This window comes from Lycorma delicatula, chromosome 2 (genome assembly GCF_047948215.1).
Source record: "Lycorma delicatula isolate Av1 chromosome 2, ASM4794821v1, whole genome shotgun sequence".
Lineage (NCBI taxonomy): Eukaryota > Metazoa > Arthropoda > Insecta > Hemiptera > Fulgoridae > Lycorma > Lycorma delicatula.
Window position 1 is genome coordinate 169,950,244 of NC_134456.1, and position 15,122 is coordinate 169,965,365.

Sequence of the window (15,122 nt, forward strand, 5' to 3'; positions counted from 1 at the left end):
ATCAGAATAGGAAACTTTTTGGGATGGATTTATAACTTGGGATGAGGGATGTAGGAGGAGTGGTTCAGAAATTATTAAGGAACAAAGAATTCCCTAATAAAGACTTAGAAAAATTTCACTCGTATAACTACTAATATACGAAAAAATTCGTAAGTCGTTGTTTATAGTTAATACAGGCTAATACCAGTCTGTCGAATAACTTAGAATAATTTGCTATTATAAGCTCTATTATAACCTCAAAAAAAAATTCGAGTTGTGGACTGCACGGTGTGTAGACGTGTCTTTCTAGAGCTCCGCCTTTTTTGTTGTTTTCGATTGGTTTTTTCGGTTTTTACATTGATTTGCTGGACAGGAACTTAAAGTGGATTGGACAAGGAATACGGACTATCATTTTTGAGTTATTTCGTTACAGATTTATCAAGTTTTTATAGTTTTTTGTTCCCATTAGTGAGATCAATATTTTTGTGCTTTTTACTCGCTAAATCTTAGATATTGTAGTGTGTTAAAGTGTTGGTGACTTTTATCAATAACGAAAAGACTACCAGTGTGTGTAAAAAGTGAGTAAACTTATTGTACAATAACTTTTTTAACAGTTTTTTGAGGTTATAATAGAGCTTAGAATATGATCATAATCTGCTGTTAGAAAACCTTACGCAGAAAATAAAGAGTTTCAGACTCATAGACAACCTTAAATATATATTATCATTTGATATATATATATATATGTATATATATATCTGACCGTAAAGTAAGGTATATGTAAAAAAGTAAATGTATGAGGCTTTGTTGGCCAGATGCCTCACCCTTTACAGAAGGATGCATTACTCATTTACACTATTTTTAACAAAATTCTATTTTGAATAAACGTCTGGATAGACGTTTATTATCCTGCTGCTTGTGAGAATAATACTAATAAATAACAATTAAATCCTGTTTAGTAATTAAATCCCCGTATGGAATGTGGCTTACGACGGCCTTTTAGGGGTTAAATAGCCACCGGGGTTTAAGTTAATGGCTTATGCAGATGACCTTTCGGTGGTGGTGACGGAGAGAAATGCCCAAGAGGTTCGGACTCGTGCGAATAAAACCCTGAAACGTATCGTCCAATGGATAAAGCACAGGGGACTGGAAGTCTCGGCTCGCAAGATAATTATGATCCCGATGGCAGGGAAGAGAAAGATCCTTCAATTTTTGGTTGAGCTTGAAGGTACGGAGGTGGTCTTGTCGAGGAAAGGCTCGGCAGAGCCTTTGTCTTGGCTCCGGAAGAGGTTTCTCGACCCAAGTGGAGGAATTAGTCAGAAAGGCTGAACGGGTGACCTCGGCAGTTTGCAGACTGATGGCAAACGTCAGGGGGTCCATAGTCTCCAAGCATCGGGTTATTGCTGCCACAGTCATTTCAGAAATGTTGTAAACAGCTCCGTTATGGTCAGACACCCTTGGGATCGCAAGAAACCGAATGAAAATGGAGATGACATACAGACGGTTAGCGATCCGAGTGGCGCAGGCGTACCGCACTATCTTGCTTGAGGTAGTGCTGGTGATAGCCGGAATGCCTCCGGTAAATTTGCTTGCGGAAGAAATACGATATTGGTATCAGGGACTGGAGAGCTGTGTCTAGGACTGCCATGTTAGACTGTTGGTAGACTAGGTGGAACGATGTGTCGACTGATCGCTGGACGTATAAGTTAATCCCATTTATTAGAACATGGTGTGATAGGAAGCATGGGGAGACTGACGTTTGGACAGTCCAATATTTATCGGGTCATGGACCGTTCAATAAGTTCCTGTACGCCAGAAAGAGACGCAGGACCACGGAGTGTCGATATTGTGGTCTCCTGGATGACGCCGAACAAACTTTCTTGAAGTGCCCGAGGTGGGCGACGATGCGGCCAGTTAGTGGACAAATCTCCTCAGAGGAAGTAATGGAAAGGATGCTTAATTCTGATGACGAATGGAACAGGTGTTGTAGATGGTTCCGGGAAGTTCTTTCTAACAAGATGAACGAGAAAAACATGGTAGTGTATTGCTGGTGAGTGCTGGTGGTGGGCCAACTCCCGGGGGTTCAACTGGATCGTCGCTGCTGGGAGCCCTCGGGGGACGCATGATGCTGTGGCTGGAAGGCTATAAAGGTGTGTCCGTTGACAAGTGTTTGGTTGAGGTAAATCTTTCTACTTCCGACGTAAAACAAAAAAAAAAAGGACTCGAAGTAATTTGATGTATGCGGGTTTGGCATAGTCAACCCCCATCTGAAAAATAGTAGTAACTAGTTAACCGCACTTCGTACAATTAACAAAGTATTTATAATTTTTTTTAGCCTTACCCGACAAATACCATAAGGAGATGGCAATACTTTGACTTTTTCTCATTTTCTATCGTTTTTGTTTTTTTATATTATGATTTTTTAGTCAAGTAACCAGGGAGCTGCAGCCAGTTACATTACGTCGAACATTTAGTCAATATGAGCAGCGGCTGTGTTGGTAGAGCCATTCACACCTTACAACGTCGTACATTTAAAGCTACTTTCTCGATAGCCGAAAAATATGGAAAAAGGTAAATATATTTTTGAGAAAATTTAATATCAAATATAAGATATTAAAAATCTACATCATTAAAAATCTACATTATAGTCTCCAAATCTGATTTGATTAAAGGTCTGGCCATAATAAAGTAGAATATCGGCAAGGAAAATAATCCGGTTGTTTCTGCAAGCCATTAAAAAATCCACAATTTTGAAACGTCGAAACATTTCGTAAAAGTAACAGTCTCTGTATTTTCGAGGTATAAAGCTCAATCAGTTGGGTATATTTTACGTGAAAGAGTTACAGACCCATAGACACCAATACATACATATAAATATATATATACTTGTGTGTATATGTTACGGTAAAACTCCGAATACCGGTAAATCTTAAGTTTTACCGGTAAATTCTAACATTTACCAAGTTACTTGGTAAAAGTCCGAAAAAATCTTGAAAACACATATAATTCGGACTTTTACCAAATTGTTTTGGTCATTGTTGACAATTACCATATTCTGTTGGTAAAAGTTGACAATTCTGTAACGAAATCACTTCTAAATAGGAAAGAGGATTAATTTAAAAATGCTCTTCTCAATTTCGGGATTTCAGTTCAAAAACCGCATTAAAATTAATCATTTTCAAATGTAAGAATAATAAATTAATAGTTAACTCTTAAATACACAGTCTGGGTCTAACACCCGGATTGTTTTTTAACCCAATTTATTTTCAATTTTTGCTGCTGGAAAAAAGTTTTGAATCCCAACTGAACGTTTTTCATTAAATAGTCATTTTGTTCGTTCAAACTATTCTAAAAGTTAAGGAAAGATATAAAAAACCTAAAAAATATAACAAAAATTCTGTTTTTTAAAATATACGGTGGAGAGGAAAAAGAAACTTAGTGAACGGATGAAAAGGTTTTGGAAACAGAAGAAAAGGGAAGTCATGATTGGCTTAGTTTACGTGTTCTCCTAATGGAGAATAATCGGAAATAAATAATAAAGAACCGAGTGAATTAATTTTTTTGTTACAGCAATTATATAAAATAAACTTGAATTGTTGTAATTAGTATTAACTATTGAAACAGAACAATGTTTCATCCCTAAAAAAGAATACTTTTTACTTTCTATACCTGTTGAAATTGCAATAACCGTTTACCATCGTTTTCTAATAATCAAAGTTTGTGAGACAATTATTTTACCATTACAGTAACTTCTTTTATGCTTAAAAAGTATCATCCTTTTCTACAGAAAGTGCGTTGAATTACACAAAAGTACTGAACAACTAACAAAAAAATGTTAAAAGTTAAAATTAGAGAAAACAATTTCACAGTTAGAAACAATGTAATAAACAGGTAAAAGAGAAGAAAAACAATTGTAAAAAAGATTATAACAATAATTTGTAACAATAAGCAGTTATAACAATAAGTATATAAACACAAACTTTAACCAAAATTATTAAATTAATTATTTTTACAATTAACTAGGTAGGTGTTTTAAATTTAAATTTTCACAAAATCAAAAAAAAATTTGAAACGAATATTGTAAATAAACTTGTATTATGTTGTACAAAAGCTACTCTTCAGTAGCAAAATTAATTGATTGTTTAAAATCTGGACGGTAGTTTTTTGTTATTTTTTACGCAGCATTAACGCATGAAATGCGCTGTTTTTGTAAGTTATATTACGGATAGGGTTGATAGATATAGCAGAATTAGTGATGTGAAACTTTTAGGGTTTGTTCAGTGCTAAGGAAAATATTGTACCTCGATCTCAAATCAGTCTGATTTTATCAAATCCATACTTTTGAAAAAAATTGCATTAGATCATGTTGTATTCATTTTTCATTGACGTTTGAGTTATTAGCAATATATACGTTGATACCCGTGGCTTAAATTAAAAATCTAAGCCTACGGTAATATTAAAGTAGCATATGAAAAATGAAGGTTAATAATTCACTAATTAAATTAAACCAGAAAGAAAGTAATTGGACAGTTTCTTTAAACATAACTTGAATTTTGAAGTAACACTAGAATTTAGTGCTACTTAATATTTTTTATCAAAATTTAAATGAAACAAATGTCTTTATATTAAATCAGTATAACATAATATAATACTTTAATTTAGTGAAATTAAATATTTTTATAATTAGTTAAAATTAGCTACAAAATTGTACAATACTTAGTGGTAATAATAATAATCCTGGATCTTCTTAAGCAGCGCTTGGTGGTATTTTCGAATAGGATATGCCCGTATAAATTCACGCGAACAAAATCATCAGTTAAGTACCATTCAGTGTGCATTTTATAAACAGCTCGAAACAACCAATCAGCTGAAAACTGGAAATCATAGAATGCTGAGTACAGAAGAAATTCTGAAATTTTGGGCTTCAATATGATCAAATTATAGCGGAGGAGCAGAAGAGCTGTCGTAAGAGGAAGAGAAATTTTAAGGAGCATTTAGACGCGGATGGTGTCCTTTCTGGTTCGGTTAAGAGACGTCACAATAATCTGTGTACAGAGTATATAGATTACAAGAAGACTTTCCACTCCGTGCCGTGCCTCTCACTCCGGGCTAATCGACTTAATGGTTCTTTACAAGATCTACTCAGAGATTGTGAATTTTCCGCGACTCTTCATGGACGGGTGCCGGACCACCCTTCTGATGGCCGCCTCTAATTATACGACCTCAACGATCGGCAAAGTTAAGATAGCCAGTGAAATATTTCAGGGTGATGCACTAAGTGCTCTCTGGGTTTGTCATGGATTGAACCCGCTTTTGAGCATGTTGAAATCGGCCAGCAGTGACTACACTTTGGGTCAATATAGTTGCAGTCGCCTCATTTAATGGACGATATCAAACTATTTTCAGGCACCGAAAGAGAGATCAGCCTGATCATTAGACACTCCCATTAAAGCCCATCAGGGCTATGAATGGGGGGCGGGGAGTGGCAATCAGAAGCGTCACAAGGCGGATGTCTTCCCCTACGGGTTTAGATGCTCATTATATGGGCTTAGAAATTAACTGTTTACATATGCATGTAATTTGGTTTGATAAATGTAGGGTAAAGCATCGTGGAGGAGGAGGTGGCACGGATCGATTAATGGTTGGGCCGTTCCGTCCATGGAGTCCCAGTGGATCATGACCTCAATGAGATGTGATGAAACTTACTTTTATCTGGGTTTCCTAGAAGATACTGGGGATAAGCCACAGCCACACCAAGGAGATCATGACGGATGCACTCATGGAGCGTGTCCGTGCCGTTATGGGATCACAGTTGAGCAGGCATAATAAAGTAATGTTCATGAATACGTTTGCAGTGCCGGTGGTTGCCTACGGCTACGGGATATTGAAATGAATGAGGACGGATCTGTAGGAGTTAAATAAACAGGTGCGTGGACAGACAGATGGTTTATCAAACCTGAGCTGAACGATGGAGTGGACTATTATGCTTCCTTCGAGTGGCTCTAAAAGAACAGGCTGTTTGCCAACTGAGAGATTTGCTTTTGCGATTCAGGTTTTTGGTTATTGGCACACTTAGTTATCGGAAGAAAATATGTCGTCTTATACAAGTCTAGTTCTTAAAATCTTTTGTTTTATTGTTAACACGATTTTTCCATCATTATAAATTTGAATATTTGTAACTCGATAAGGAAGGCGTTAAAAAAAAAACACGGGATTGTCTTGTAAAATTTTAAGTCGAAATTCTTCCACCTTCCTATTAAAAAAAATTATACTTGATTCAACATGGAGGACAAAAATTAAAAACCCACCATAATGCGTTTTTTTTTTGTTTTTAACTATGTAAAACCCCATTTCTTTCTGTCTCCAAATATAAAGAGATATGCAGTATAAAGAAAACTATTCTCATACTTTATCACCCGGTATATTGATATTAGATTTATAATTTGCGTTAGTTTCTTTAAGACCCTTTTATTTTTTACCTCATGGTTATGAGAAACGAAGAAAACCTTCAAGGCCATTTTGGTACAGACTAGGTGAGTTCACTTCTGCGCTGTACTTCGGGTGGTTAGAGGAATTCTATAGTTAAGGAAGGTCTTTTCAATAATATATTCATACACAGGCTTTATAAGACAGCAATGATGCTCATTAATTTGAATCTTTTCAATATTTAAAAATATTACAATTAAGATAAGATTATTGTTATTAATTAGTATTATTTATTGAAAAATCAAAGATTAATTTTAAACAAATTTTAAAGAAATTATGTTTCTGAGGAATATTTTAAGACACAACTGGAGTGATTTATTGATTTATACAATTTAGTAGGATTATTGGCTTAGTTGCCACAAACGTTCCTTTAAAAGGTCTTAAATAAGTTGTATACTCGTTTTATTTTTTGAAGAAATAAATTTTAATTATAAGTAAGTTAAGAGTTCATCCATAAACAACGTATTAAAAGGAGGAAGAAAAAACAAACAATGAAAAGGATTTAACGGATTCAGAAAGAATTAAATCAGGATTAATTGTGCTTTTATTCAAAAACTCTTATCCCACTATTATAATTTTCTGTGGTTTTGCATTAAATAAATTACGTCTATACAAACTACAATTATTTTAATTCTGTTTATCGCATATTCAAACAATTTGAAAAATACAGGAAGTCATTTAACGTAAATTTATTGTATGATGTAGTATGTTTTAAAAAATTATTATTATTACTTTTAATTCAAAACACCTAACTGAAAACTCATTGTTCAATTTTTTATAATAAACTCATTACAAAATAAAAATAGACGAAACTTACAATTTAACGAAATGAATATTTTGGTTTTTAAATACTAAAAATTAAATGGTATAAATTAAATTTCTAAAAAAATATTCAATTATCAAAATAAAAACTTATTTTTAAAGAAAAATAGCTATAAAAGAATTAGTTAATAAATAAAGTACGAACAAAAAAATTTAACACAACCATTCACGAAACTAATCAATGTCAAAATTTAAATTGTGTAGAATACATTGTAAGCTAAATGTTTTTCTATTATTTCGATTATTCAAGCTGTTTTTATGTTATATTTTATTTCAGTTAATAATTGAAATTAGCGTTTCGTAAATAGTATGTAGAGAAGTACTAGTATTTTTTTATTTTTTTTTTTTTAAAGTGAATTAAATTTCTTTGCTTTAATCTTTTTTTTCTTCTTGTTTTGATTTTCAAACAGGGATTACCCTACTGATGATAATTGTTTATAATTAAAATTTGCAATATGTAAAAAATATTCATTGTTTTTTTTTGCAGTTCTTGAACGTTACTCCTTTTATATTATGTTTTAATAATGGTTCATTTAAATACTGTATCTTTGTATTAAGTAAATTTAATAGGCTATTATGAACGTTGGAACTCTTGACTTCTAAATCACTGCTCTTCCCAAATCAGCTGATTTAGAAGTCGAGAGTTTCAGCGTTCAAATTCTAGTACAGGCAGTTACATTTATACGGATTTCAGTACTAGAATAGTATTCATTGGTGGTTGGGTTTCAATTAACCATACAGCTCAGGAATGGTCAAACTGAGACTACACTGGACTACACTTCATTTACACTCATAGATATCATCCTCATTTATCCTCTGAAGTAGTACCTGAACGGTAATTCCCGGAGGCTAAACCGGAGAAAAATAGGCTTTTATAACCAATAATGATAATACTTATAATTATTAAAGGACTTTTTTATACTTTTATTATTTCTGGTTTATCAACATCTAAGATTATAATTATTTTCAATTGATTTTCAAGTCGAATTTCCTAGTGTTTCTCCAGGTACTACATGCTATTTATTTTTTCGAAGAGAAGTTTTCAGAAAATTATTCTAAAACCTAAAAAAGAATATTTCGGATGTAAATTAAAAAAATTTTACATTAAAATTTAATGTAAATTAAATTTTATTTGTATTAATTCTCGTTCACTTCAGCAGACAAATAAGATTTTAAAAATTTTTACTAAAATTCATCCATAGTATACAAATAGAAAAACCGTGTCTTTCACCACCATTTGCAATTTAGAGAATTTTCTAAAAAAGATTTATACAATTTTATTTGCTTTAATTTTCATGGCCTGATTTTTTTTTTAAATATAAGAAATGTATTTAATCTATTATATAAAAATTCAATGAAACCAAAAAAGGATACTGACAAACTTGTTGCTTACACCCTTAAGTGGAAATCTTACAAACCAAAAATAATTCCTACGTTCTAATGAAACCCACACTAGATCTGTCATTAGAATACACGTCTAGTACGAATGGACTCATATATATGCTTCGGGAAACATACTTGAAAGTACCGAAAAGGAGTGTGAGAAAGAGGTTTACTGGTGTAATAAAAAAACTGGAGTTTTCTACTGATATCGAAACAAGTTTCAACTGATGAGTCAATGTAGGTTGCTGAAATTACGAGCGTATCCTATGAGTTATGCAATGACAGCAGCACTGAGATTTCTATCATCGATAGCCCGCTGGCCGACCCACATGTTTAGCCATTCTTACGAAGAATTTCTCATAGTTATATAATATTCACTATACCAACAACTTAATCCTACATTGGAATAGTATGGGTTCCACTTCCAGAGGTAAAACTTGCAGTTTAATAGTAATCTGCTAAATCCGACTCTGATATATCTTCAAGAGACTAATTTTAACGGTAATCGCTGTGCAGTACTGAAGGGTTATAACGATTATAACGTTGTTTTCAGGAAGAGATTGGACGTTTTCCATACCAGCGGTAATGTGGCCATCTATGTCAACGATCGACTAGACTACACTGATATTCGTGTACATACTGCTGTTAAAGCTGTGACTGTAATAAAGCTGTTGGAGCTGTTACTATTTGTAATATCTACCTCCTTAACAGACGGAGTTTATAGTAAGTAATTAATAGATATAGTTAGACAACTGCTCAAACCATTTCCACTGGTAGGTGACTACTGTCCACAGAATCAGTTAGGACTCCATTATGTCGGAAGTTAGGGAAAGATGGTAAAAAAATTTCTCGACAGTCCGAAGGTTATTTTCCAACACCTGAGCAGGCATGCATACCTCAACAGCTCTTGAGACCTGTAGTTCCATCGACCTAACCATATGTAATACCTCATCAGCACGCTTCTTTGAATGGGGAGAGCTACAGGAGCTCTATGGCAGAAACAATTTTCACATTGAGATAGCGATTAAACACCGCAAAGTGTCGAATATTCTAAGAAGAGTGAACCGTAGGTGGCTATTGAAGCAGGCTGACTGGGATAGATTTAAGGAACTGATTTCTGAAGGAGTTGGAGATCTGCATGTCGTAGTGCCAGGGCACCGATAAATAAGTATGTTAGGGACTTTGCAGATCTTATAATGCGCGTTTCTCAGCTAGGTATATCTAAAACATCTGGGTACATCGGTAAAAAAGCATCAGAAACTCTTCCTTCGATTAACAGCTACACTCCCATGAATGCGGTATAAAAAATATCAAAGCTAACTTTAAGACGAACCATGTTCACGAATTTTTTGAAAATGGCCGCGTATTACACGATCCTTTCGAAATAGGAACTTATGGGTGACTATTTAAGGCATTTTTCATAAGCCTAGCAGAGTATATACAAGCTATGTACTAATATACTAATATTAGTGGAATCCAATTAATTCCCATTACTTTACAGGAGGAAATATCAGGATATCAAATATATAGTCGGCAGATTCCGTCTCTCATACTACTCGAGGCAGGCGAGTAGGCCCGCTCGCACCCAATAATTTGAGGGAAAGAAGTCTTTACCCCACCCTTATTCGTATGGATCTCGGGCCATTGTGGCGAACGGGAATGAACGAGTTGGTGAGACTACCACCGCGTCTACGTACTCAATGGAATAAATTCTATCTGATGAGTCCTCCCACAGCCTTACATGGAATCCAGGAGGACGGCTTCGAGAAACCTTTTACCCCAAAAAACAGAAGAACCGTCATTCTAACGCGGCTGAGGATTGCGTACACATTGCTTAACCCACGCTCATCTACTTAGTATTCCTCAGCGGAACTGTGGCGTGCAATGTAAAATAGTTTGTAAACCACTTACTGCTATAGTGCCCAGTTTGGACTACTTGTTAGTTTAGTTTGGCACTACTCGTTGTCAAATAAATCTGGATACAGAAGTGAAGGATTTGCTCAACCGGAAGATGCATGAAAAGAAAAGTCTTTTCATGTATCTTCGGGAAACCGCCAAAGGGCGGTTTGCGTAGTGAAAATAGTCAAGTGTGCGCAGTGAAAATAGTCTAGTGGTCATGTTCCTGTTTCGAGATTTGTTATTCAAAACATTGCCTAGTTACTTATGAGCACTTAGTCGTATTTATCGGTTGATCTTTTCAGTAGAGTATACTCGTACAATGTCATCACCACAACTCGATTAATTACTCATTTTTGGTATTTGTAAGTACCAAAGTAATACACACACGTAATGCATACACGTATCCTCAGACCCAGGAACAAGAAATAATATTACTATATGGTAAGATGACTTATTTGTAATATCTATACGTGATTCTCTAATTCAGATTAATTGACTTTGATCGCATAGCGCATTTTGGAAAGTCAATTTTCTAAATAGTGATTTTTATTTTTCCGTCAACTATAAAACCTCAACCTGAAGATACATGAAAAGACTCTCACTAATTCCATACTTAATAAATTTATATAATTAAATTAATTTAATATCTTTTGCCCCACCCTATAAATTTTAGAAAAAATAAAAAATAGTATTTATATAATATATAATATATAATGTTAAATGTATTTATATACATTTACAATGTTATACATATATAATACATTTATAATGATGTTAAATGTATTTATATACATTTAACATTAATGTATTTATATACATTTAACATTATAGGGAGAGAATAGAGAGTGATTGAGGGGGGACAGATATATACATATATATATATTTATATATATCATGAATAATTAAAATTGTAACATCATTGATTTAAAAAACGCTAATAATGCTTCCACTCTTAATAACAATTTTAGTCCAAACAATTCAATCAAACTCATTATAGCTGATCTCTCTTTATTCATCCAAAACCTTCCATTACAATGAGTTTAAACTACCAGCCATGATTTATGATAAATTGTTGCTTGCGCCCTGAAAGCGTTTTAAAACCATTTGAAAACGCTTGACATCAAAAAATAAATAAACACCAGCAATGAAAAAGATAAATGAAATTTATTTTTCTGAAAATACATTTGCACTATATAAAATGCGAGACTTAAAACGTTGTTTTTAAATATTGACTACATTTATAATGCTCAAAATAATAAAATTTGAAATTTTTACTTCAGATACATGAAATCAGGTTTTAACTTAGAAATTTAATTATTAACAATAATAATTCCAGTATTTCTAATCTGTTTCCTGCTTTTTTTTTGGTATGAATTTTTCAAGTTTCTTAATTTCATAACAAAAAAAAAAATTCTGTTGTAGCATACCAGAAAATCATATATATAATTTGTAACGTTTATGGACCAGAAAATCATATATATATTTTGTAACGTTTATGGTCCATTTTGGTTTTGATTTTTTTATTTTAATTAAAATCGAATTTGTGTTATTTGTTACTGTTTTTGAGTTATTATAAATAACAACTGATTATAAACTAACAATTATAAATAACAATTGAGCTCAATTATAAACATTCTCATAATTAAATTCTCTACAAAGATTGTTAGAATTATTATTTTTTTTGTTGGCAATTTAATATAGTTAAAGTAAGCGTCTTTTAGACTCCAATTTTGTGGGCTTTGCAACAAAATTTCATGGAAAATGCTAAAGATACATTTTTTAATCTAACTCATTCAGTTTCTTAGATTAAAATATTTGTAAAATCTTGATATATTTGTTCCTTGTTTGGTCGCAAGATTTCAGTACGGCTTCAATTTATCTTTGGGGGAAATATCATAGTTAAATATTAATCTAGAAAAAGAACAAAGGATTTTGGGACATAGGTTTAGATAAACTGTTTGCTTTGATTAACGTCTCAAATCAGTTTCCTAGGTATTTCTCTGCAATTTTGATTTTGGTTACACATCCTCAGTATTATACTTTGTACATAATAAATAAATAAATATATATTTATACATGACTATAAATAGGTATTAAAAATCATTTACTCTATCATTAAAAATGTTTCATTAATTATTGATTTAAATCATATCATGTGATCTTGTGTGATTAATAAAAGGCATAAGTTCAATTAATATTGTTACAAAACTAAACAAATTTTTGTAGGCTTATCTACGATCGTAATATAAATCCCTCTATCCAGGTCTTTAAATCAAACAAAGATTCGGTGAGAATATCTATCAGCAGATTAAGGTATTTATTGAAAAAAGTATGTTATAAACCTTTATAAATAAATAATGGAACGTAAAAATATATAAAGAGTAAAGAATATATATAATACAGTCTCTTTGTTTTATTATACCAAATCTTTTTTTAGCTTTATATTTCATCCGATTATTTTATTACAGAAAAATCCAGATAGAAGGAAAACAGAAGAAATCCTAATGGAATAATAACAGGTTCATAAACTTTAGACAGAGCTATGATTTGAATCATTTTCAATTTTAGATATTGTTTTCAGATCCTAAACAATGTTCGAAGGATGTTCTGAGAGATAGTTTAACAAATAAAGATGCACATTTTAAATATTTTACAATAAAACTTCCCTTCAACAAAATATACACGTATATTATATTATTACTTACTTTAATAAGACGAATTAGTCCTCACACTTAACGACTTCCATTTTTGTAGCTTTTATGCCAGTTTCTATAACAAAAAAAAGTACTTAGGTTAACATTTTCAGTTCACAATTTATTAATTATTTTAAAATAATGTATATATTATTTATCACTCATAGATTCACTATTAATATCCCTAATTTTGAATTTTTCATTTTTAAAAAAATATGAACGAGACCTTATAAATATTTAGAGATGTTTTGTAATTAAATCTACCCATTTTGTATAATGTAAAGTATATTCATAGGTGCAATGTTAAGTGCAAATGTGCTGAAATCATGAAGTCTTGAATAGACTCAGATCGACCACTCCTGAGACAAGTGGTTAATTGAAACCCAACCACCAAAGAACACCGGTATCCACGATCTAATATTCAAATCCGAATAAAAGCAACTACCTTTAATAGGATTTAAACCATTGAACTCTCGACTTCAAAATCAGCTGATTTGCAACACCGGGTTGGTCTAACACACTTCTTATTATTCAGCTAATAAAAATGTATAGGGTTTTTTTATTTTCAAACAACTATTACTAACTGAAAGAGAAACTACTTGAAAATTTGACGATAAATAAAAACTGTTTGACCAAAACGTCAAAATTTAGCAGAATAAAAGTTTTTCAAAATTTTCGTATAATGTGTATTTACGTATATTTTTATATTTTTTCCATGTTCAAAGGGACGTAAAGTCAGAGAGATTTGTTTTTTTAAAAATAATTTTCATGTATGAATTTTAAATAATATAAGTAATGAATAATATAAAAATAGTAACCAAAAAAAATTCAACAAAGATTTAAACAATGAGTTTTAAAAAAAATATTTCTTTTGTCTTAATTCCAATAAGTACATTATAAAATATGAAATACAAACAGTCAAGACGGCCTTTTGGGTAAAATTATACTCTTTGTTATGTAAAATGTCGAGAAAAATACTCCTAAAACAATACATTTTTATTAAAGAGAGCTGAATTCGTATGAAGTTTTCAGTGTTGTTTTTGTTTTTTGACAGAAAGTTGTACATCGATATTGTGAGTATATTTTTATATCATATACCTAAGAAAACATTTGTTCATGATATATTTATTATAACAGCTTCAAATAACATTTTTTATTAAATGTTTTTTATTATTGAATAAAAATATTGTTTCTCTTTGTTATCAAACTGTTATATAAATTTGAAATACGTAGAATATTATTAAAATTCTTTGTAAATGATATCATTTAACCTTGTACCTTTCAATTTGTAATGTAATTTTATAATGGTACAAAACTAATTAATTTTTTTTTTCAATTACTAATATACTAACCCCAAAAAATATACCTAATCCAAATTAAATATAAAATAAAATGAAATAAAAATATATCATCATATTTGTTAAGTTGTAGAGCGAGTATTAACTGTATTTGGTTGAAATTATGGTTGAGATGATGAAATGAACTAAAACATATTATTCTTCTTGAATCGGTAAATTTTAATTTGTCACATTAGACATTTTTTGAATATCGAAAAAACAAGTCACATTAGACCGATGAATAAATGACACATTAGTCAAAATTATACAATTGACCATTATCAGTAAACACTATAAGCCACATTAGACTTTAGACTACAATGAAACACTACAAAGATCTACATTATAATGAAATGTGACATTAAACTGATTATGACCGCTCTAAGCGGGATCCTCGAATGGTGATATTAGACTAACTCGCCGGCCAGCGCTAGTAGATGCTAGAGTGCAGCACCAACCGGCTCAAAATGGAACGATTAATATATTTCTATTTTTAAATTTAAAAATATAATTAATATATATC

At 31.8% G+C, this 15,122-nt stretch overlaps 1 protein-coding gene across 1 annotated transcript in view; it reads right to left on the reverse strand.

Annotated features, from left to right (window-relative positions):
• LOC142320317 (uncharacterized) overlaps window positions 1-15,122 on the reverse strand; it is a 523,747-nt gene that overhangs the window by 250,804 nt on the left and 257,821 nt on the right. Inside the window, exon 3 of the mRNA XM_075358024.1 lies at window positions 13,275-13,338. The gene's annotated coding sequence lies outside the window, so the exon portion shown is untranslated. The remainder of the gene's footprint in view (window positions 1-13,274; window positions 13,339-15,122) is intronic.